Source organism: Phalangium opilio, unplaced genomic scaffold (assembly GCF_054372755.1).
Source record: "Phalangium opilio isolate 3A_F unplaced genomic scaffold, DU_Popi_V2 ptg000352l_1, whole genome shotgun sequence".
NCBI lineage: Eukaryota > Metazoa > Arthropoda > Arachnida > Opiliones > Phalangiidae > Phalangium > Phalangium opilio.
The window spans coordinates 3,273,798-3,287,788 of NW_028324228.1; the positions used below are offsets into that span (position 1 = coordinate 3,273,798).

At 42.6% G+C, this 13,991-nt stretch overlaps 58 non-coding genes across 58 annotated transcripts; all 58 read left to right on the forward strand.

Moving 5' to 3' along the window:
- The first annotated feature begins 30 nt into the window (after window positions 1–30).
- Window positions 31–101, forward strand: TRNAG-UCC (transfer RNA glycine (anticodon UCC)). The gene has a single exon. It is a non-coding gene; the product is annotated as a tRNA-Gly (tRNA).
- A 258-nt stretch (window positions 102–359) lies between these two features.
- On the forward strand, window positions 360–431 carry TRNAD-GUC (transfer RNA aspartic acid (anticodon GUC)). The gene has a single exon. It is a non-coding gene; the product is annotated as a tRNA-Asp (tRNA).
- A 66-nt stretch (window positions 432–497) lies between these two features.
- Window positions 498–568, forward strand: TRNAG-UCC (transfer RNA glycine (anticodon UCC)). Its single transcript has one exon. It is a non-coding gene; the product is annotated as a tRNA-Gly (tRNA).
- Window positions 569–826: 258 nt separating this feature from the next.
- TRNAD-GUC (transfer RNA aspartic acid (anticodon GUC)) lies at window positions 827–898 on the forward strand. The gene has a single exon. It is a non-coding gene; the product is annotated as a tRNA-Asp (tRNA).
- A 66-nt stretch (window positions 899–964) lies between these two features.
- On the forward strand, window positions 965–1,035 carry TRNAG-UCC (transfer RNA glycine (anticodon UCC)). Its single transcript has one exon. It is a non-coding gene; the product is annotated as a tRNA-Gly (tRNA).
- A 258-nt stretch (window positions 1,036–1,293) lies between these two features.
- On the forward strand, window positions 1,294–1,365 carry TRNAD-GUC (transfer RNA aspartic acid (anticodon GUC)). Its single transcript has one exon. It is a non-coding gene; the product is annotated as a tRNA-Asp (tRNA).
- A 66-nt stretch (window positions 1,366–1,431) lies between these two features.
- TRNAG-UCC (transfer RNA glycine (anticodon UCC)) lies at window positions 1,432–1,502 on the forward strand. Its single transcript has one exon. It is a non-coding gene; the product is annotated as a tRNA-Gly (tRNA).
- A 258-nt stretch (window positions 1,503–1,760) lies between these two features.
- TRNAD-GUC (transfer RNA aspartic acid (anticodon GUC)) lies at window positions 1,761–1,832 on the forward strand. Its single transcript has one exon. It is a non-coding gene; the product is annotated as a tRNA-Asp (tRNA).
- Window positions 1,833–1,898: 66 nt separating this feature from the next.
- On the forward strand, window positions 1,899–1,969 carry TRNAG-UCC (transfer RNA glycine (anticodon UCC)). The gene has a single exon. It is a non-coding gene; the product is annotated as a tRNA-Gly (tRNA).
- A 257-nt stretch (window positions 1,970–2,226) lies between these two features.
- Window positions 2,227–2,298, forward strand: TRNAD-GUC (transfer RNA aspartic acid (anticodon GUC)). The gene has a single exon. It is a non-coding gene; the product is annotated as a tRNA-Asp (tRNA).
- A 144-nt stretch (window positions 2,299–2,442) lies between these two features.
- On the forward strand, window positions 2,443–2,514 carry TRNAD-GUC (transfer RNA aspartic acid (anticodon GUC)). Its single transcript has one exon. It is a non-coding gene; the product is annotated as a tRNA-Asp (tRNA).
- Window positions 2,515–2,580: 66 nt separating this feature from the next.
- On the forward strand, window positions 2,581–2,651 carry TRNAG-UCC (transfer RNA glycine (anticodon UCC)). The gene has a single exon. It is a non-coding gene; the product is annotated as a tRNA-Gly (tRNA).
- Window positions 2,652–2,909: 258 nt separating this feature from the next.
- TRNAD-GUC (transfer RNA aspartic acid (anticodon GUC)) lies at window positions 2,910–2,981 on the forward strand. The gene has a single exon. It is a non-coding gene; the product is annotated as a tRNA-Asp (tRNA).
- Window positions 2,982–3,125: 144 nt separating this feature from the next.
- TRNAD-GUC (transfer RNA aspartic acid (anticodon GUC)) lies at window positions 3,126–3,197 on the forward strand. Its single transcript has one exon. It is a non-coding gene; the product is annotated as a tRNA-Asp (tRNA).
- A 66-nt stretch (window positions 3,198–3,263) lies between these two features.
- Window positions 3,264–3,334, forward strand: TRNAG-UCC (transfer RNA glycine (anticodon UCC)). The gene has a single exon. It is a non-coding gene; the product is annotated as a tRNA-Gly (tRNA).
- A 258-nt stretch (window positions 3,335–3,592) lies between these two features.
- On the forward strand, window positions 3,593–3,664 carry TRNAD-GUC (transfer RNA aspartic acid (anticodon GUC)). The gene has a single exon. It is a non-coding gene; the product is annotated as a tRNA-Asp (tRNA).
- A 66-nt stretch (window positions 3,665–3,730) lies between these two features.
- Window positions 3,731–3,801, forward strand: TRNAG-UCC (transfer RNA glycine (anticodon UCC)). Its single transcript has one exon. It is a non-coding gene; the product is annotated as a tRNA-Gly (tRNA).
- A 258-nt stretch (window positions 3,802–4,059) lies between these two features.
- On the forward strand, window positions 4,060–4,131 carry TRNAD-GUC (transfer RNA aspartic acid (anticodon GUC)). Its single transcript has one exon. It is a non-coding gene; the product is annotated as a tRNA-Asp (tRNA).
- A 66-nt stretch (window positions 4,132–4,197) lies between these two features.
- Window positions 4,198–4,268, forward strand: TRNAG-UCC (transfer RNA glycine (anticodon UCC)). Its single transcript has one exon. It is a non-coding gene; the product is annotated as a tRNA-Gly (tRNA).
- A 257-nt stretch (window positions 4,269–4,525) lies between these two features.
- Window positions 4,526–4,597, forward strand: TRNAD-GUC (transfer RNA aspartic acid (anticodon GUC)). The gene has a single exon. It is a non-coding gene; the product is annotated as a tRNA-Asp (tRNA).
- Window positions 4,598–4,741: 144 nt separating this feature from the next.
- Window positions 4,742–4,813, forward strand: TRNAD-GUC (transfer RNA aspartic acid (anticodon GUC)). Its single transcript has one exon. It is a non-coding gene; the product is annotated as a tRNA-Asp (tRNA).
- Window positions 4,814–4,879: 66 nt separating this feature from the next.
- On the forward strand, window positions 4,880–4,950 carry TRNAG-UCC (transfer RNA glycine (anticodon UCC)). The gene has a single exon. It is a non-coding gene; the product is annotated as a tRNA-Gly (tRNA).
- A 258-nt stretch (window positions 4,951–5,208) lies between these two features.
- On the forward strand, window positions 5,209–5,280 carry TRNAD-GUC (transfer RNA aspartic acid (anticodon GUC)). The gene has a single exon. It is a non-coding gene; the product is annotated as a tRNA-Asp (tRNA).
- Window positions 5,281–5,424: 144 nt separating this feature from the next.
- Window positions 5,425–5,496, forward strand: TRNAD-GUC (transfer RNA aspartic acid (anticodon GUC)). Its single transcript has one exon. It is a non-coding gene; the product is annotated as a tRNA-Asp (tRNA).
- A 66-nt stretch (window positions 5,497–5,562) lies between these two features.
- Window positions 5,563–5,633, forward strand: TRNAG-UCC (transfer RNA glycine (anticodon UCC)). The gene has a single exon. It is a non-coding gene; the product is annotated as a tRNA-Gly (tRNA).
- A 258-nt stretch (window positions 5,634–5,891) lies between these two features.
- Window positions 5,892–5,963, forward strand: TRNAD-GUC (transfer RNA aspartic acid (anticodon GUC)). The gene has a single exon. It is a non-coding gene; the product is annotated as a tRNA-Asp (tRNA).
- Window positions 5,964–6,029: 66 nt separating this feature from the next.
- TRNAG-UCC (transfer RNA glycine (anticodon UCC)) lies at window positions 6,030–6,100 on the forward strand. Its single transcript has one exon. It is a non-coding gene; the product is annotated as a tRNA-Gly (tRNA).
- Window positions 6,101–6,357: 257 nt separating this feature from the next.
- Window positions 6,358–6,429, forward strand: TRNAD-GUC (transfer RNA aspartic acid (anticodon GUC)). The gene has a single exon. It is a non-coding gene; the product is annotated as a tRNA-Asp (tRNA).
- A 66-nt stretch (window positions 6,430–6,495) lies between these two features.
- On the forward strand, window positions 6,496–6,566 carry TRNAG-UCC (transfer RNA glycine (anticodon UCC)). The gene has a single exon. It is a non-coding gene; the product is annotated as a tRNA-Gly (tRNA).
- Window positions 6,567–6,824: 258 nt separating this feature from the next.
- On the forward strand, window positions 6,825–6,896 carry TRNAD-GUC (transfer RNA aspartic acid (anticodon GUC)). The gene has a single exon. It is a non-coding gene; the product is annotated as a tRNA-Asp (tRNA).
- A 66-nt stretch (window positions 6,897–6,962) lies between these two features.
- On the forward strand, window positions 6,963–7,033 carry TRNAG-UCC (transfer RNA glycine (anticodon UCC)). The gene has a single exon. It is a non-coding gene; the product is annotated as a tRNA-Gly (tRNA).
- A 257-nt stretch (window positions 7,034–7,290) lies between these two features.
- On the forward strand, window positions 7,291–7,362 carry TRNAD-GUC (transfer RNA aspartic acid (anticodon GUC)). The gene has a single exon. It is a non-coding gene; the product is annotated as a tRNA-Asp (tRNA).
- A 66-nt stretch (window positions 7,363–7,428) lies between these two features.
- TRNAG-UCC (transfer RNA glycine (anticodon UCC)) lies at window positions 7,429–7,499 on the forward strand. The gene has a single exon. It is a non-coding gene; the product is annotated as a tRNA-Gly (tRNA).
- A 258-nt stretch (window positions 7,500–7,757) lies between these two features.
- On the forward strand, window positions 7,758–7,829 carry TRNAD-GUC (transfer RNA aspartic acid (anticodon GUC)). Its single transcript has one exon. It is a non-coding gene; the product is annotated as a tRNA-Asp (tRNA).
- Window positions 7,830–7,895: 66 nt separating this feature from the next.
- Window positions 7,896–7,966, forward strand: TRNAG-UCC (transfer RNA glycine (anticodon UCC)). The gene has a single exon. It is a non-coding gene; the product is annotated as a tRNA-Gly (tRNA).
- Window positions 7,967–8,223: 257 nt separating this feature from the next.
- On the forward strand, window positions 8,224–8,295 carry TRNAD-AUC (transfer RNA aspartic acid (anticodon AUC)). Its single transcript has one exon. It is a non-coding gene; the product is annotated as a tRNA-Asp (tRNA).
- Window positions 8,296–8,439: 144 nt separating this feature from the next.
- TRNAD-GUC (transfer RNA aspartic acid (anticodon GUC)) lies at window positions 8,440–8,511 on the forward strand. Its single transcript has one exon. It is a non-coding gene; the product is annotated as a tRNA-Asp (tRNA).
- Window positions 8,512–8,577: 66 nt separating this feature from the next.
- TRNAG-UCC (transfer RNA glycine (anticodon UCC)) lies at window positions 8,578–8,648 on the forward strand. Its single transcript has one exon. It is a non-coding gene; the product is annotated as a tRNA-Gly (tRNA).
- Window positions 8,649–8,906: 258 nt separating this feature from the next.
- On the forward strand, window positions 8,907–8,978 carry TRNAD-GUC (transfer RNA aspartic acid (anticodon GUC)). Its single transcript has one exon. It is a non-coding gene; the product is annotated as a tRNA-Asp (tRNA).
- A 469-nt stretch (window positions 8,979–9,447) lies between these two features.
- On the forward strand, window positions 9,448–9,519 carry TRNAD-GUC (transfer RNA aspartic acid (anticodon GUC)). The gene has a single exon. It is a non-coding gene; the product is annotated as a tRNA-Asp (tRNA).
- A 66-nt stretch (window positions 9,520–9,585) lies between these two features.
- Window positions 9,586–9,656, forward strand: TRNAG-UCC (transfer RNA glycine (anticodon UCC)). The gene has a single exon. It is a non-coding gene; the product is annotated as a tRNA-Gly (tRNA).
- Window positions 9,657–9,914: 258 nt separating this feature from the next.
- On the forward strand, window positions 9,915–9,986 carry TRNAD-GUC (transfer RNA aspartic acid (anticodon GUC)). Its single transcript has one exon. It is a non-coding gene; the product is annotated as a tRNA-Asp (tRNA).
- Window positions 9,987–10,052: 66 nt separating this feature from the next.
- On the forward strand, window positions 10,053–10,123 carry TRNAG-UCC (transfer RNA glycine (anticodon UCC)). The gene has a single exon. It is a non-coding gene; the product is annotated as a tRNA-Gly (tRNA).
- Window positions 10,124–10,381: 258 nt separating this feature from the next.
- TRNAD-GUC (transfer RNA aspartic acid (anticodon GUC)) lies at window positions 10,382–10,453 on the forward strand. Its single transcript has one exon. It is a non-coding gene; the product is annotated as a tRNA-Asp (tRNA).
- A 66-nt stretch (window positions 10,454–10,519) lies between these two features.
- TRNAG-UCC (transfer RNA glycine (anticodon UCC)) lies at window positions 10,520–10,590 on the forward strand. Its single transcript has one exon. It is a non-coding gene; the product is annotated as a tRNA-Gly (tRNA).
- A 257-nt stretch (window positions 10,591–10,847) lies between these two features.
- TRNAD-GUC (transfer RNA aspartic acid (anticodon GUC)) lies at window positions 10,848–10,919 on the forward strand. Its single transcript has one exon. It is a non-coding gene; the product is annotated as a tRNA-Asp (tRNA).
- A 144-nt stretch (window positions 10,920–11,063) lies between these two features.
- TRNAD-GUC (transfer RNA aspartic acid (anticodon GUC)) lies at window positions 11,064–11,135 on the forward strand. Its single transcript has one exon. It is a non-coding gene; the product is annotated as a tRNA-Asp (tRNA).
- Window positions 11,136–11,201: 66 nt separating this feature from the next.
- Window positions 11,202–11,272, forward strand: TRNAG-UCC (transfer RNA glycine (anticodon UCC)). Its single transcript has one exon. It is a non-coding gene; the product is annotated as a tRNA-Gly (tRNA).
- A 396-nt stretch (window positions 11,273–11,668) lies between these two features.
- On the forward strand, window positions 11,669–11,739 carry TRNAG-UCC (transfer RNA glycine (anticodon UCC)). The gene has a single exon. It is a non-coding gene; the product is annotated as a tRNA-Gly (tRNA).
- Window positions 11,740–11,996: 257 nt separating this feature from the next.
- TRNAD-GUC (transfer RNA aspartic acid (anticodon GUC)) lies at window positions 11,997–12,068 on the forward strand. The gene has a single exon. It is a non-coding gene; the product is annotated as a tRNA-Asp (tRNA).
- A 144-nt stretch (window positions 12,069–12,212) lies between these two features.
- TRNAD-GUC (transfer RNA aspartic acid (anticodon GUC)) lies at window positions 12,213–12,284 on the forward strand. The gene has a single exon. It is a non-coding gene; the product is annotated as a tRNA-Asp (tRNA).
- Window positions 12,285–12,350: 66 nt separating this feature from the next.
- Window positions 12,351–12,421, forward strand: TRNAG-UCC (transfer RNA glycine (anticodon UCC)). Its single transcript has one exon. It is a non-coding gene; the product is annotated as a tRNA-Gly (tRNA).
- A 258-nt stretch (window positions 12,422–12,679) lies between these two features.
- Window positions 12,680–12,751, forward strand: TRNAD-GUC (transfer RNA aspartic acid (anticodon GUC)). The gene has a single exon. It is a non-coding gene; the product is annotated as a tRNA-Asp (tRNA).
- A 144-nt stretch (window positions 12,752–12,895) lies between these two features.
- Window positions 12,896–12,967, forward strand: TRNAD-GUC (transfer RNA aspartic acid (anticodon GUC)). Its single transcript has one exon. It is a non-coding gene; the product is annotated as a tRNA-Asp (tRNA).
- Window positions 12,968–13,033: 66 nt separating this feature from the next.
- Window positions 13,034–13,104, forward strand: TRNAG-UCC (transfer RNA glycine (anticodon UCC)). The gene has a single exon. It is a non-coding gene; the product is annotated as a tRNA-Gly (tRNA).
- A 258-nt stretch (window positions 13,105–13,362) lies between these two features.
- Window positions 13,363–13,434, forward strand: TRNAD-GUC (transfer RNA aspartic acid (anticodon GUC)). The gene has a single exon. It is a non-coding gene; the product is annotated as a tRNA-Asp (tRNA).
- Window positions 13,435–13,500: 66 nt separating this feature from the next.
- TRNAG-UCC (transfer RNA glycine (anticodon UCC)) lies at window positions 13,501–13,571 on the forward strand. Its single transcript has one exon. It is a non-coding gene; the product is annotated as a tRNA-Gly (tRNA).
- Window positions 13,572–13,828: 257 nt separating this feature from the next.
- TRNAD-GUC (transfer RNA aspartic acid (anticodon GUC)) lies at window positions 13,829–13,900 on the forward strand. Its single transcript has one exon. It is a non-coding gene; the product is annotated as a tRNA-Asp (tRNA).
- The last annotated feature ends 91 nt before the right edge of the window (window positions 13,901–13,991 follow it).

The window sequence follows — 13,991 nt, forward strand, 5'->3', positions numbered from 1 at the left end:
GTGTGTCATATCGAAGTGTGACCTATGCAAGCATCGGTAGTTCAATGGTAGAATTCTCGCCTTCCAAGCGGGAGGTCCGGGTTCGATTCCCGGCCGGTGCAACCCGTACGATCTCGTTTCTTTGACTCTCAAAATCGTGCACATTTTTTGTAAAACCAATAACGTTTCTCGAAAAGTAAAGGGTTCAGAAATCGCCTTGACCATTATTTCTAGCGTAGAGTATTTTATAGGGTTACTTTTTCTTCAAACTCACTTTTTCATTTAATTACTGACTATTGCACATGCTCCGGGACTTTGCGAAAAAAATTCGGATAGAAGTACTATAAGTTTAAAAAACTGAGATAACCAGCTTTCATTCATGCTCGGTAGTATAGTGGTGAGTATCCTCGCCTGTCACGCGAGAGACCGGGGTTCGATTCCCCGCCGGGGAGCGGTTTATTATATGTATACTAATCTAGGCTTCTTTTGTGTGTCATATCGAAGTGTGACCTATGCAAGAATCGGTAGTTCAATGGTAGAATTCTCGCCTTCCAAGCGGGAGGTCCGGGTTCTATTCCCGGCCGGTGCAACCCGTACGATCTCGTTTCTTTGACTCTCAAAATCGTGCACATTTTTTGTAAAACCAATAACGTTTCTCGAAAAGTAAAGTGTTCAGAAATCGCCTAGACCATTATTTCTAGCGTAGAGTATTTTATAGGGTTACTTTTTCTTCAAACTTACTTTTTCATTTAATTACTGACTATTGCACATGCTCCGGGACTTTGCGAAAAAAATTCGGATAGAAGTACTATAAGTTTAAAAAACTGAGATAACCAGCTTTCATTCATGCTCGGTAGTATAGTGGTGAGTATCCTCGCCTGTCACGCGAGAGACCGGGGTTCGATTCCCCGCCGGGGAGCGGTTTATTATATGTATTCTAATCTAGGCTTCTTTTGTGTGTCATATCGAAGTGTGACCCATGCAAGCATCAGTAGTTCAATGGTAGAATTCTCGCCTTCCAAGCGGGAGGTCCGGGTTCTATTCCCGGCCGGTGCAACCCGTACGATCTCGTTTCTTTGACTCTCAAAATCGTGAACATTTTTTGTAAAACCAATAACGTTTCTCGAAAAGTAAAGGGTTCAGAAATCGCCTTGACTATTATTTCTAGCGTAGAGTATTTTATTGGGTTACTTTTTCTTCAAACTCACTTTTTCATTTAATTAGTGACTATCGCGCATGCTCCGGGACTTAGCGAAAAAAATTCGGATAGAAGTACTATAAGTTTAAAAAACTGAGATAACCAAATATGGTTCATCCTCGGTAGTATAGTGGTGAGTATCCTCGCCTGTCACGCGAGAGACCGGGGTTCGATTCCCCGCCGGGGAGCGGTTTATTATATGTATACTAATCTAGGCTTCTTTTGTGTGTCATATCGAAGTGTGACCTATGCAAGCATCGGTAGTTCAATGGTAGAATTCTCGCCTTCCAAGCGGGAGGTCCGGGTTCGATTCCCGGCCGGTGCAAGCCGTACGATCTCGTTTCTTTGACTCTCAAAATCGTGCACATTTTTTGTAAAACCAATAACGTTTCTCGAAAAGTAAAGGGTTCAGAAATCGCCTTGACCATTATTTCTAGCGTAGAGTATTTTATTGGGTTACTTTTTCTTCAAACTCACTTTTTCATTTAATTAGTGACTATCGCGCATGCTCCGGGACTTAGCGAAAAAAATTCGGATAGAAGTACTATAAGTTTAAAAAACTGAGATAACCAACTTTTATTCATCCTCGGTAGTATAGTGGTGAGTATCCTCGCCTGTCACGCGAGAGACCGGGGTTCGATTCCCCGCCGGGGAGCGGTTTATTATATGTATACTAATCTAGGCTTCTTTTGTGTGTCATATCGAAGTGTGACCTATGCAAGCATCGGTAGTTCAATGGTAGAATTCTCGCCTTCCAAGCGGGAGGTCCGGGTTCGATTCCCGGCCGGTGCAACCCGTACGATCTCGTTTCTTTGACTCTCAAAATCGTGCACATTTTTTTAAAACCAATAACGTTTCTCGAAAAGTAAAGGGTTCAGAAATCGCCTTGACCATTATTTCTAGCGTAGAGTATTTTATTGGGTTACTTTTTCTTCAAACTCACTTTTTCATTTAATTAGTGACTATCGCGCATGCTCCGGGACTTAGCGAAAAAAATTCGGATAGAAGTACTATAAGTTTAAAAAACTGAGATAACCAAATATGGTTCATCCTCGGTAGTATAGTGGTGAGTATCCTCGCCTGTCACGCGAGAGACCGGGGTTCGATTCCCCGCCGGGGAGCGGTTTATTATATGTATACTAATCTAGGCTTCTTTTGTGTGTCATATCGAAGTGTGACCTATGCAAGCATCGGTAGTTCAATGGTAGAAAATTCGGATAGAAGTACTATAAGATTAAAAAACTGAGATAACCAAATTTGATTCATCCTCGGTAGTATAGTGGTGAGTATCCTCGCCTGTCACGCGAGAGACCGGGGTTCGATTCCCCGCCGGGGAGCGGTTTTTTAAATGTATACTAATCTATGCTTCTTTTGTGTGTCATATCGAAGTGTGACCTATGCAAGCATCGGTAGTTCAATGGTAGAATTCTCGCCTTCCAAGCGGGAGGTCCGGGTTCGATTCCCGGCCGGTGCAAGCCGTACGATCTCGTTTCTTTGACTCTCAAAATCGTGCACATTTTTTTTAAAACCAATAACGTTTCTCGAAAAGTAAAGGGTTCAGAAATCGCCTTGACCATTATTTCTAGCGTAGAGTATTTTATTGGGTTACTTTTTCTTCAAACTCACTTTTTCATTTAATTAGTGACTATCGCGCATGCTCCGGGACTTAGCGAAAAAAATTCGGATAGAAGTACTATAAGTTTAAAAAACTGAGATAACCAAATATGGTTCATCCTCGGTAGTATAGTGGTGAGTATCCTCGCCTGTCACGCGAGAGACCGGGGTTCGATTCCCCGCCGGGGAGCGGTTTATTATATGTATACTAATCTAGGCTTCTTTTGTGTGTCATATCGAAGTGTGACCTATGCAAGCATCGGTAGTTCAATGGTAGAAAATTCGGATAGAAGTACTATAAGATTAAAAAACTGAGATAACCAAATTTGATTCATCCTCGGTAGTATAGTGGTGAGTATCCTCGCCTGTCACGCGAGAGACCGGGGTTCGATTCCCCGCCGGGGAGCGGTTTTTTAAATGTATACTAATCTATGCTTCTTTTGTGTGTCATATCGAAGTGTGACCTATGCAAGCATCGGTAGTTCAATGGTAGAATTCTCGCCTTCCAAGCGGGAGGTCCGGGTTCGATTCCCGGCCGGTGCAAGCCGTACGATCTCGTTTCTTTGACTCTCAAAATCGTGCACATTTTTTTTAAAACCAATAACGTTTCTCGAAAAGTAAAGGGTTCAGAAATCGCCTTGACCATTATTTCTAGCGTAGAGTATTTTATTGGGTTACTTTTTCTTCAAACTCTCTTTTTCATTTAATTAGTGACTATCGCGCATGCTCCGGGACTTGGCGAAAAAAATTCGGATAGAAGTACTATAAGTTTAAAAAACTGAGATAACCAACTTTTACTCATCCTCGGTAGTATAGTGGTGAGTATCCTCGCCTGTCACGCGAGAGACCGGGGTTCGATTCCCCGCCGGGGAGCGGTTTATTATATGTATACTAATCTAGGCTTCTTTTGTGTGTCATATCGAAGTGTGACCTATGCAAGCATCGGTAGTTCAATGGTAGAATTCTCGCCTTCCAAGCGGGAGGTCCGGGTTCGATTCCCGGCCGGTGCAAGCCGTACGATCTCGTTTCTTTGACTCTCAAAATCGTGCACATTTTTTGTAAAACCAATAACGTTTCTCGAAAAGTAAAGGGTTCAGAAATCGCCTTGACCATTATTTCTAGCGTAGAGTATTTTATTGGGTTACTTTTTCTTCAAACTCACTTTTTCATTTAATTAGTGACTATCGCGCATGCTCCGGGACTTAGCGAAAAAAATTCGGATAGAAGTACTATAAGTTTAAAAAACTGAGATAACCAACTTTTATTCATCCTCGGTAGTATAGTGGTGAGTATCCTCGCCTGTCACGCGAGAGACCGGGGTTCGATTCCCCGCCGGGGAGCGGTTTATTATATGTATACTAATCTAGGCTTCTTTTGTGTGTCATATCGAAGTGTGACCTATGCAAGCATCGGTAGTTCAATGGTAGAATTCTCGCCTTCCAAGCGGGAGGTCCGGGTTCGATTCCCGGCCGGTGCAACCCGTACGATCTCGTTTCTTTGACTCTCAAAATCGTGCACATTTTTTTAAAACCAATAACGTTTCTCGAAAAGTAAAGGGTTCAGAAATCGCCTTGACCATTATTTCTAGCGTAGAGTATTTTATTGGGTTACTTTTTCTTCAAACTCACTTTTTCATTTAATTAGTGACTATCGCGCATGCTCCGGGACTTAGCGAAAAAAATTCGGATAGAAGTACTATAAGTTTAAAAAACTGAGATAACCAAATATGGTTCATCCTCGGTAGTATAGTGGTGAGTATCCTCGCCTGTCACGCGAGAGACCGGGGTTCGATTCCCCGCCGGGGAGCGGTTTATTATATGTATACTAATCTAGGCTTCTTTTGTGTGTCATATCGAAGTGTGACCTATGCAAGCATCGGTAGTTCAATGGTAGAAAATTCGGATAGAAGTACTATAAGATTAAAAAACTGAGATAACCAAATTTGATTCATCCTCGGTAGTATAGTGGTGAGTATCCTCGCCTGTCACGCGAGAGACCGGGGTTCGATTCCCCGCCGGGGAGCGGTTTTTTAAATGTATACTAATCTATGCTTCTTTTGTGTGTCATATCGAAGTGTGACCTATGCAAGCATCGGTAGTTCAATGGTAGAATTCTCGCCTTCCAAGCGGGAGGTCCGGGTTCGATTCCCGGCCGGTGCAAGCCGTACGATCTCGTTTCTTTGACTCTCAAAATCGTGCACATTTTTTTTAAAACCAATAACGTTTCTCGAAAAGTAAAGGGTTCAGAAATCGCCTTGACCATTATTTCTAGCGTAGAGTATTTTATTGGGTTACTTTTTCTTCAAACTCACTTTTTCATTTAATTAGTGACTATCGCGCATGCTCCGGGACTTAGCGAAAAAAATTCGGATAGAAGTACTATAAGTTTAAAAAACTGAGATAACCAAATATGGTTCATCCTCGGTAGTATAGTGGTGAGTATCCTCGCCTGTCACGCGAGAGACCGGGGTTCGATTCCCCGCCGGGGAGCGGTTTATTATATGTATACTAATCTAGGCTTCTTTTGTGTGTCATATCGAAGTGTGACCTATGCAAGCATCGGTAGTTCAATGGTAGAAAATTCGGATAGAAGTACTATAAGATTAAAAAACTGAGATAACCAAATTTGATTCATCCTCGGTAGTATAGTGGTGAGTATCCTCGCCTGTCACGCGAGAGACCGGGGTTCGATTCCCCGCCGGGGAGCGGTTTTTTAAATGTATACTAATCTATGCTTCTTTTGTGTGTCATATCGAAGTGTGACCTATGCAAGCATCGGTAGTTCAATGGTAGAATTCTCGCCTTCCAAGCGGGAGGTCCGGGTTCGATTCCCGGCCGGTGCAAGCCGTACGATCTCGTTTCTTTGACTCTCAAAATCGTGCACATTTTTTTTAAAACCAATAACGTTTCTCGAAAAGTAAAGGGTTCAGAAATCGCCTTGACCATTATTTCTAGCGTAGAGTATTTTATTGGGTTACTTTTTCTTCAAACTCTCTTTTTCATTTAATTAGTGACTATCGCGCATGCTCCGGGACTTGGCGAAAAAAATTCGGATAGAAGTACTATAAGTTTAAAAAACTGAGATAACCAACTTTTACTCATCCTCGGTAGTATAGTGGTGAGTATCCTCGCCTGTCACGCGAGAGACCGGGGTTCGATTCCCCGCCGGGGAGCGGTTTATTATATGTATACTAATCTAGGCTTCTTTTGTGTGTCATATCGAAGTGTGACCTATGCAAGCATCGGTAGTTCAATGGTAGAATTCTCGCCTTCCAAGCGGGAGGTCCGGGTTCGATTCCCGGCCGGTGCAACCCGTACGATCTCGTTTCTTTGACTCTCAAAATCGTGCACATTTTTTTAAAACCAATAACGTTTCTCGAAAAGTAAAGGGTTCAGAAATCGCCTTGACCATTATTTCTAGCGTAGAGTATTTTATTGGGTTACTTTTTCTTCAAACTCACTTTTTCATTTAATTAGTGACTATCGCGCATGCTCCGGGACTTAGCGAAAAAAATTCGGATAGAAGTACTATAAGTTTAAAAAACTGAGAAAACCAAATATGGTTCATCCTCGGTAGTATAGTGGTGAGTATCCTCGCCTGTCACGCGAGAGACCGGGGTTCGATTCCCCGCCGGGGAGCGGTTTTTTAAATGTATACTAATCTAGGCTTCTTTTGTGTGTCATATCGAAGTGTGACCTATGCAAGCATCGGTAGTTCAATGGTAGAATTCTCGCCTTCCAAGCGGGAGGTCCGGGTTCGATTCCCGGCCGGTGCAAGCCGTACGATCTCGTTTCTTTGACTCTCAAAATCGTGCACATTTTTTGTAAAACCAATAACGTTTCTCGAAAAGTAAAGGGTTCAGAAATCGCCTTGACCATTATTTCTAGCGTAGAGTATTTTATTGGGTTACTTTTTCTTCAAACTCACTTTTTCATTTAATTAGTGACTATCGCGCATGCTCCGGGACTTAGCGAAAAAAATTCGGATAGAAGTACTATAAGTTTAAAAAACTGAGATAACCAACTTTTATTCATCCTCGGTAGTATAGTGGTGAGTATCCTCGCCTGTCACGCGAGAGACCGGGGTTCGATTCCCCGCCGGGGAGCGGTTTATTATATGTATACTAATCTAGGCTTCTTTTGTGTGTCATATCGAAGTGTGACCTATGCAAGCATCGGTAGTTCAATGGTAGAATTCTCGCCTTCCAAGCGGGAGGTCCGGGTTCGATTCCCGGCCGGTGCAACCCGTACGATCTCGTTTCTTTGACTCTCAAAATCGTGCACATTTTTTTAAAACCAATAACGTTTCTCGAAAAGTAAAGGGTTCAGAAATCGCCTTGACCATTATTTCTAGCGTAGAGTATTTTATTGGGTTACTTTTTCTTCAAACTCACTTTTTCATTTAATTAGTGACTATCGCGCATGCTCCGGGACTTAGCGAAAAAAATTCGGATAGAAGTACTATAAGTTTAAAAAACTGAGAAAACCAAATATGGTTCATCCTCGGTAGTATAGTGGTGAGTATCCTCGCCTGTCACGCGAGAGACCGGGGTTCGATTCCCCGCCGGGGAGCGGTTTTTTAAATGTATACTAATCTAGGCTTCTTTTGTGTGTCATATCGAAGTGTGACCTATGCAAGCATCGGTAGTTCAATGGTAGAATTCTCGCCTTCCAAGCGGGAGGTCCGGGTTCGATTCCCGGCCGGTGCAAGCCGTACGATCTCGTTTCTTTGACTCTCAAAATCGTGCACATTTTTTGTAAAACCAATAACGTTTCTCGAAAAGTAAAGGGTTCAGAAATCGCCTTGACCATTATTTCTAGCGTAGAGTATTTTATTGGGTTACTTTTTCTTCAAACTCACTTTTTCATTTAATTAGTGACTATCGCGCATGCTCCGGGACTTAGCGAAAAAAATTCGGATAGAAGTACTATAAGTTTAAAAAACTGAGATAACCAAATATGGTTCATCCTCGGTAGTATAGTGGTGAGTATCCTCGCCTGTCACGCGAGAGACCGGGGTTCGATTCCCCGCCGGGGAGCGGTTTATTATATGTATACTAATCTAGGCTTCTTTTGTGTGTCATATCGAAGTGTGACCTATGCAAGCATCGGTAGTTCAATGGTAGAATTCTCGCCTTCCAAGCGGGAGGTCCGGGTTCGATTCCCGGCCGGTGCAACCCGTACGATCTCGTTTCTTTGACTCTCAAAATCGTGCACATTTTTTTAAAACCAATAACGTTTCTCGAAAAGTAAAGGGTTCAGAAATCGCCTTGACCATTATTTCTAGCGTAGAGTATTTTATTGGGTTACTTTTTCTTCAAACTCACTTTTTCATTTAATTAGTGACTATCGCGCATGCTCCGGGACTTAGCGAAAAAAATTCGGATAGAAGTACTATAAGTTTAAAAAACTGAGATAACCAAATATGGTTCATCCTCGGTAGTATAGTGGTGAGTATCCTCGCCTATCACGCGAGAGACCGGGGTTCGATTCCCCGCCGGGGAGCGGTTTATTATATGTATACTAATCTAGGCTTCTTTTGTGTGTCATATCGAAGTGTGACCTATGCAAGCATCGGTAGTTCAATGGTAGAAAATTCGGATAGAAGTACTATAAGATTAAAAAACTGAGATAACCAAATTTGATTCATCCTCGGTAGTATAGTGGTGAGTATCCTCGCCTGTCACGCGAGAGACCGGGGTTCGATTCCCCGCCGGGGAGCGGTTTTTTAAATGTATACTAATCTATGCTTCTTTTGTGTGTCATATCGAAGTGTGACCTATGCAAGCATCGGTAGTTCAATGGTAGAATTCTCGCCTTCCAAGCGGGAGGTCCGGGTTCGATTCCCGGCCGGTGCAAGCCGTACGATCTCGTTTCTTTGACTCTCAAAATCGTGCACATTTTTTTTAAAACCAATAACGTTTCTCGAAAAGTAAAGGGTTCAGAAATCGCCTTGACCATTATTTCTAGCGTAGAGTATTTTATTGGGTTACTTTTTCTTCAAACTCACTTTTTCATTTAATTAGTGACTATCGCGCATGCTCCGGGACTTAGCGAAAAAAATTCGGATAGAAGTACTATAAGTTTAAAAAACTGAGATAACCAAATATGGTTCATCCTCGGTAGTATAGTGGTGAGTATCCTCGCCTGTCACGCGAGAGACCGGGGTTCGATTCCCCGCCGGGGAGCGGTTTATTATATGTATACTAATCTAGGCTTCTTTTGTGTGTCATATCGAAGTGTGACCCATGGACAAACCAATATTGAAGGACGGATGGCAGCCCATAGAGCCCCATACTAAGCGACTAAACAACCAATGTTAAGCTTACTTCCCCTTTTCAACCCCAAAATAAACGGGGGGGGTTATGAATAATACAGATTAAAATATCGTAAAAAGCTAGCGCAATATAGAAGTCGTAAGATTCTTCCCTCTTTAGAACGTTGATTCCCCCATATGTCCCCCTCTATCCACGGTTTGCTACTATCTGCCGCTAGAAGGCGAATTAACAAGTATTTTTCAACTTTCTCCCTCTGCCATCCGTCCTTCAGTAATGGTTCGTCCATGTGTGACCTATGCAAGCATCGGTAGTTCAATGGTAGAAAATTCGGATAGAAGTACTATAAGATTAAAAAACTGAGATAACCAAATTTGATTCATCCTCGGTAGTATAGTGGTGAGTATCCTCGCCTGTCACGCGAGAGACCGGGGTTCGATTCCCCGCCGGGGAGCGGTTTTTTAAATGTATACTAATCTATGCTTCTTTTGTGTGTCATATCGAAGTGTGACCTATGCAAGCATCGGTAGTTCAATGGTAGAATTCTCGCCTTCCAAGCGGGAGGTCCGGGTTCGATTCCCGGCCGGTGCAAGCCGTACGATCTCGTTTCTTTGACTCTCAAAATCGTGCACATTTTTTGTAAAACCAATAACGTTTCTCGAAAAGTAAAGGGTTCAGAAATCGCCTTGACCATTATTTCTAGCGTAGAGTATTTTATTGGGTTACTTTTTCTTCAAACTCACTTTTTCATTTAATTAGTGACTATCGCGCATGCTCCGGGACTTAGCGAAAAAAATTCGGATAGAAGTACTATAAGTTTAAAAAACTGAGATAACCAAATATGGTTCATCCTCGGTAGTATAGTGGTGAGTATCCTCGCCTGTCACGCGAGAGACCGGGGTTCGATTCCCCGCCGGGGAGCGGTTTTTTAAATGTATACTAATCTAGGCTTCTTTTGTGTGTCATATCGAAGTGTGACCTATGCAAGCATCGGTAGTTCAATGGTAGAATTCTCGCCTTCCAAGCGGGAGGTCCGGGTTCGATTCCCGGCCGGTGCAACCCGTACGATCTCGTTTCTTTGACTCTCAAAATCGTGCACATTTTTTGTAAAACCAATAACGTTTCTCGAAAAGTAAAGGGTTCAGAAATCGCCTTGACCATTATTTCTAGCGTAGAGTATTTTATTGGGTTACTTTTTCTTCAAACTCACTTTTTCATTTAATTAGTGACTATCGCGCATGCTCCGGGACTTAGCGAAAAAAATTCGGATAGAAGTACTATAAGTTTAAAAAACTGAGATAACCAACTTTTATTCATCGTCGGTAGTATAGTGGTGAGTATCCTCGCCTGTCACGCGAGAGACCGGGGTTCGATTCCCCGCCGGGGAGCGGTTTATTATATGTATACTAATCTAGGCTTCTTTTGTGTGTCATATCGAAGTGTGACCTATGCAAGCATCGGTAGTTCAATGGTAGAATTCTCGCCTTCCAAGCGGGAGGTCCGGGTTCGATTCCCGGCCGGTGCAACCCGTACGATCTCGTTTCTTTGACTCTCAAAATCGTGCACATTTTTTTAAAACCAATAACGTTTCTCGAAAAGTAAAGGGTTCAGAAATCGCCTTGACCATTATTTCTAGCGTAGAGTATTTTATTGGGTTACTTTTTCTTCAAACTCACTTTTTCATTTAATTAGTGACTATCGCGCATGCTCCGGGACTTAGCGAAAAAAATTCGGATAGAAGTACTATAAGTTTAAAAAACTGAGATAACCAAATATGGTTCATCCTCGGTAGTATAGTGGTGAGTATCCTCGCCTGTCACGCGAGAGACCGGGGTTCGATTCCCCGCCGGGGAGCGGTTTATTATATGTATACTAATCTAGGCTTCTTTTGTGTGTCATATCGAAGTGTGACCTATGCAAGCATCGGTAGTTCAATGGTAGAAAATTCGGATAGAAGTACTATAAGATTAAAAAACTGAGATAACCAAATTTGATTCATCCTCGGTAGTATAGTGGTGAGTATCCTCGCCTGTCACGCGAGAGACCGGGGTTCGATTCCCCGCCGGGGAGCGGTTTTTTAAATGTATACTAATCTATGCTTCTTTTGTGTGTCATATCGAAGTGTGACCTATGCAAGCATCGGTAGTTCAATGGTAGAATTCTCGCCTTCCAAGCGGGAGGTCCGGGTTCGATTCCCGGCCGGTGCAAGCCGTACGATCTCGTTTCTTTGACTCTCAAAATCGTGCACATTTTTTGTAAAACCAATAACGTTTCTCGAAAAGTAAAGGGTTCAGAAATCGCCTTGACCATTATTTCTAGCGTAGAGTATTTTATTGGGTTACTTTTTCTTCAAACTCACTTTTTCATTTAATTAGTGACTATCGCGCATGCTCCGGGACTTAGCGAAAAAAATTCGGATAGAAGTACTATAAGTTTAAAAAACTGAGATAACCAACTTTTATTCATCGTCGGTAGAATAGTGGTGAGTATCCTCGCCTGTCACGCGAGAGACCGGGGTTCGATTCCCCGCCGGGGAGCGGTTTATTATATGTATACTAATCTAGGCTTCTTTTGTGTGTCATATCGAAGTGTGACCTATGCAAGCATCGGTAGTTCAATGGTAGAATTCTCGCCTTCCAAGCGGGAGGTCCGGGTTCGATTCCCGGCCGGTGCAACCCGTACGATCTCGTTTCTTTGACTCTCAAAATCGTGCACATTTTTTTAAAACCAATAACGTTTCTCGAAAAGTAAAGGGTTCAGAAATCGCCTTGACCATTATTTCTAGCGTAGAGTATTTTATTGGGTTACTTTTTCTTCAAACTCACTTTTTCATTTAATTAGTGACTATCGCGCATGCTCCGGGACTTAGCGAAAAAAATTCGGATAGAAGTACTATAAGTTTAAAAAACTGAGATAACCAAATATGGTTCATCCTCGGTAGTATAGTGGTGAGTGTCCTCGCCTGTCACGCGAGAGACCGGGGTTCGATTCCCCGCCGGGGAGCGGTTTATTATATGTATACTAATCTAGGCTTCTTTTGTGTGTCATATCGAAGTGTGACCTATGCAAGCATCGGTAGTTCAATGGTAGAAAATTCGGATAGAAGTACTATAAGATTAAAAAACTGAGATAACCAAATTTGATTCATCCTCGGTAGTATAGTGGTGAGTATCCTCGCCTGTCACGCGAGAGACCGGGGTTCGATTCCCCGCCGGGGAGCGGTTTTTTAAATGTATACTAATCTATGCTTCTTTTGTGTGTCATATCGAAGTGTGACCTATGCAAGCATCGGTAGTTCAATGGTAGAATTCTCGCCTTCCAAGCGGGAGATCCGGGTTCGATTCCCGGCCGGTGCAAGCCGTACGATCTCGTTTCTTTGACTCTCAAAATCGTGCACATTTTTTGTAAAACCAATAACGTTTCTCGAAAAGTAAAGGGTTCAGAAATCGCCTTGACCATTATTTCTAGCGTAGAGTATTTTATTGGGTTACTTTTTCTTCAAACTCACTTTTTCATTAAATTAGTGACTATCGCGCATGCTCCGGGACTTAGCGAAAAAAATTCGGATAGAAGTACTATAAGTTTAAAAAACTGAGATAACCAAATATGGTTCATCCTCGGTAGTATAGTGGTGAGTATCCTCGCCTGTCACGCGAGAGACCGGGGTTCGATTCCCCGCCGGGGAGCGGTTTATTATATGTATACTAATCTAGGCTTCTTTTGTGTGTCATATCGAAGTGTGACCTATGCAAGCATCGGTAGTTCAATGGTAGAAAATTCGGATAGAAGTACTATAAGATTAAAAAACTGAGATAACCAAATTTGATTCATCCTCGGTAGTATAGTGGTGAGTATCCTCGCCTGTCACGCGAGAGACCGGGGTTCGATTCCCCGCCGGGGAGCGGTTTTTTAAATGTATACTAATCTATGCTTCTTTTGTGTGTCATATCGAAGTGTGACCTATGCAAGCATCGGTAGTTCAATGGTAGAATTCTCGCCTTCCAAGCGGGAGGTCCGGGTTCGATTCCCGGCCGGTGCAAGCCGTACGATCTCGTTTCTTTGACTCTCAAAATCGTGCACATTTTTTGTAAAACCAATAACGTTTCTCGAAAAGTAAAGGGTTCAGAAATCGCCTTGACCATTATTTCTAGCGTAGAGTATTTTATTGGGTTACTTTTTCTTCAAACTCACTTTTTCATTTAATTAGTGACTATCGCGCATGCTCCGGGACTTAGCGAAAAAAATTCGGATAGAAGTACTATAAGTTTAAAAAACTGAGATAACCAACTTTTATTCATCGTCGGTAGTATAGTGGTGAGTATCCTCGCCTGTCACGCGAGAGACCGGGGTTCGATTCCCCGCCGGGGAGCGGTTTATTATATGTATACTAATCTAGGCTTCTTTTGTGTGTCATATCGAAGTCTGACCTATGCAAGCATCGGTAGTTCAATGGTAGAATTCTCGCCTTCCAAGCGGGAGGTCCGGGTTCGATTCCCGGCCGGTGCAACCCGTACGATCTCGTTTCTTTGACTCTCAAAATCGTGCACATTTTTTTAAAACCAATAACGTTTCTCGAAAAGTAAAGGGTTCAGAAATCGCCTTGACCATTATTTCTAGCGTAGAGTATTTTATTGGGTTACTTTTTCTTCAAACTCACTTTTTCATTTAATTAGTGACTATCGCGCATGCTCCGGGACTTAGCGAAAAAAATTCGGATAGAAGTACTATAAGTTTAAAAAACTGAGATAACCAAATATGGTTCATCCTCGGTAGTATAGTGGTGAGTATCCTCGCCTGTCACGCGAGAGACCGGGGTTCGATTCCCCGCCGGGGAGCGGTTTATTATATGTATACTAATCTAGGCTTCTTTTGTGTGTCATATCGAAGTGTGACCTATGCAAGCATCGGTAGTTCAATGGTAGAAAA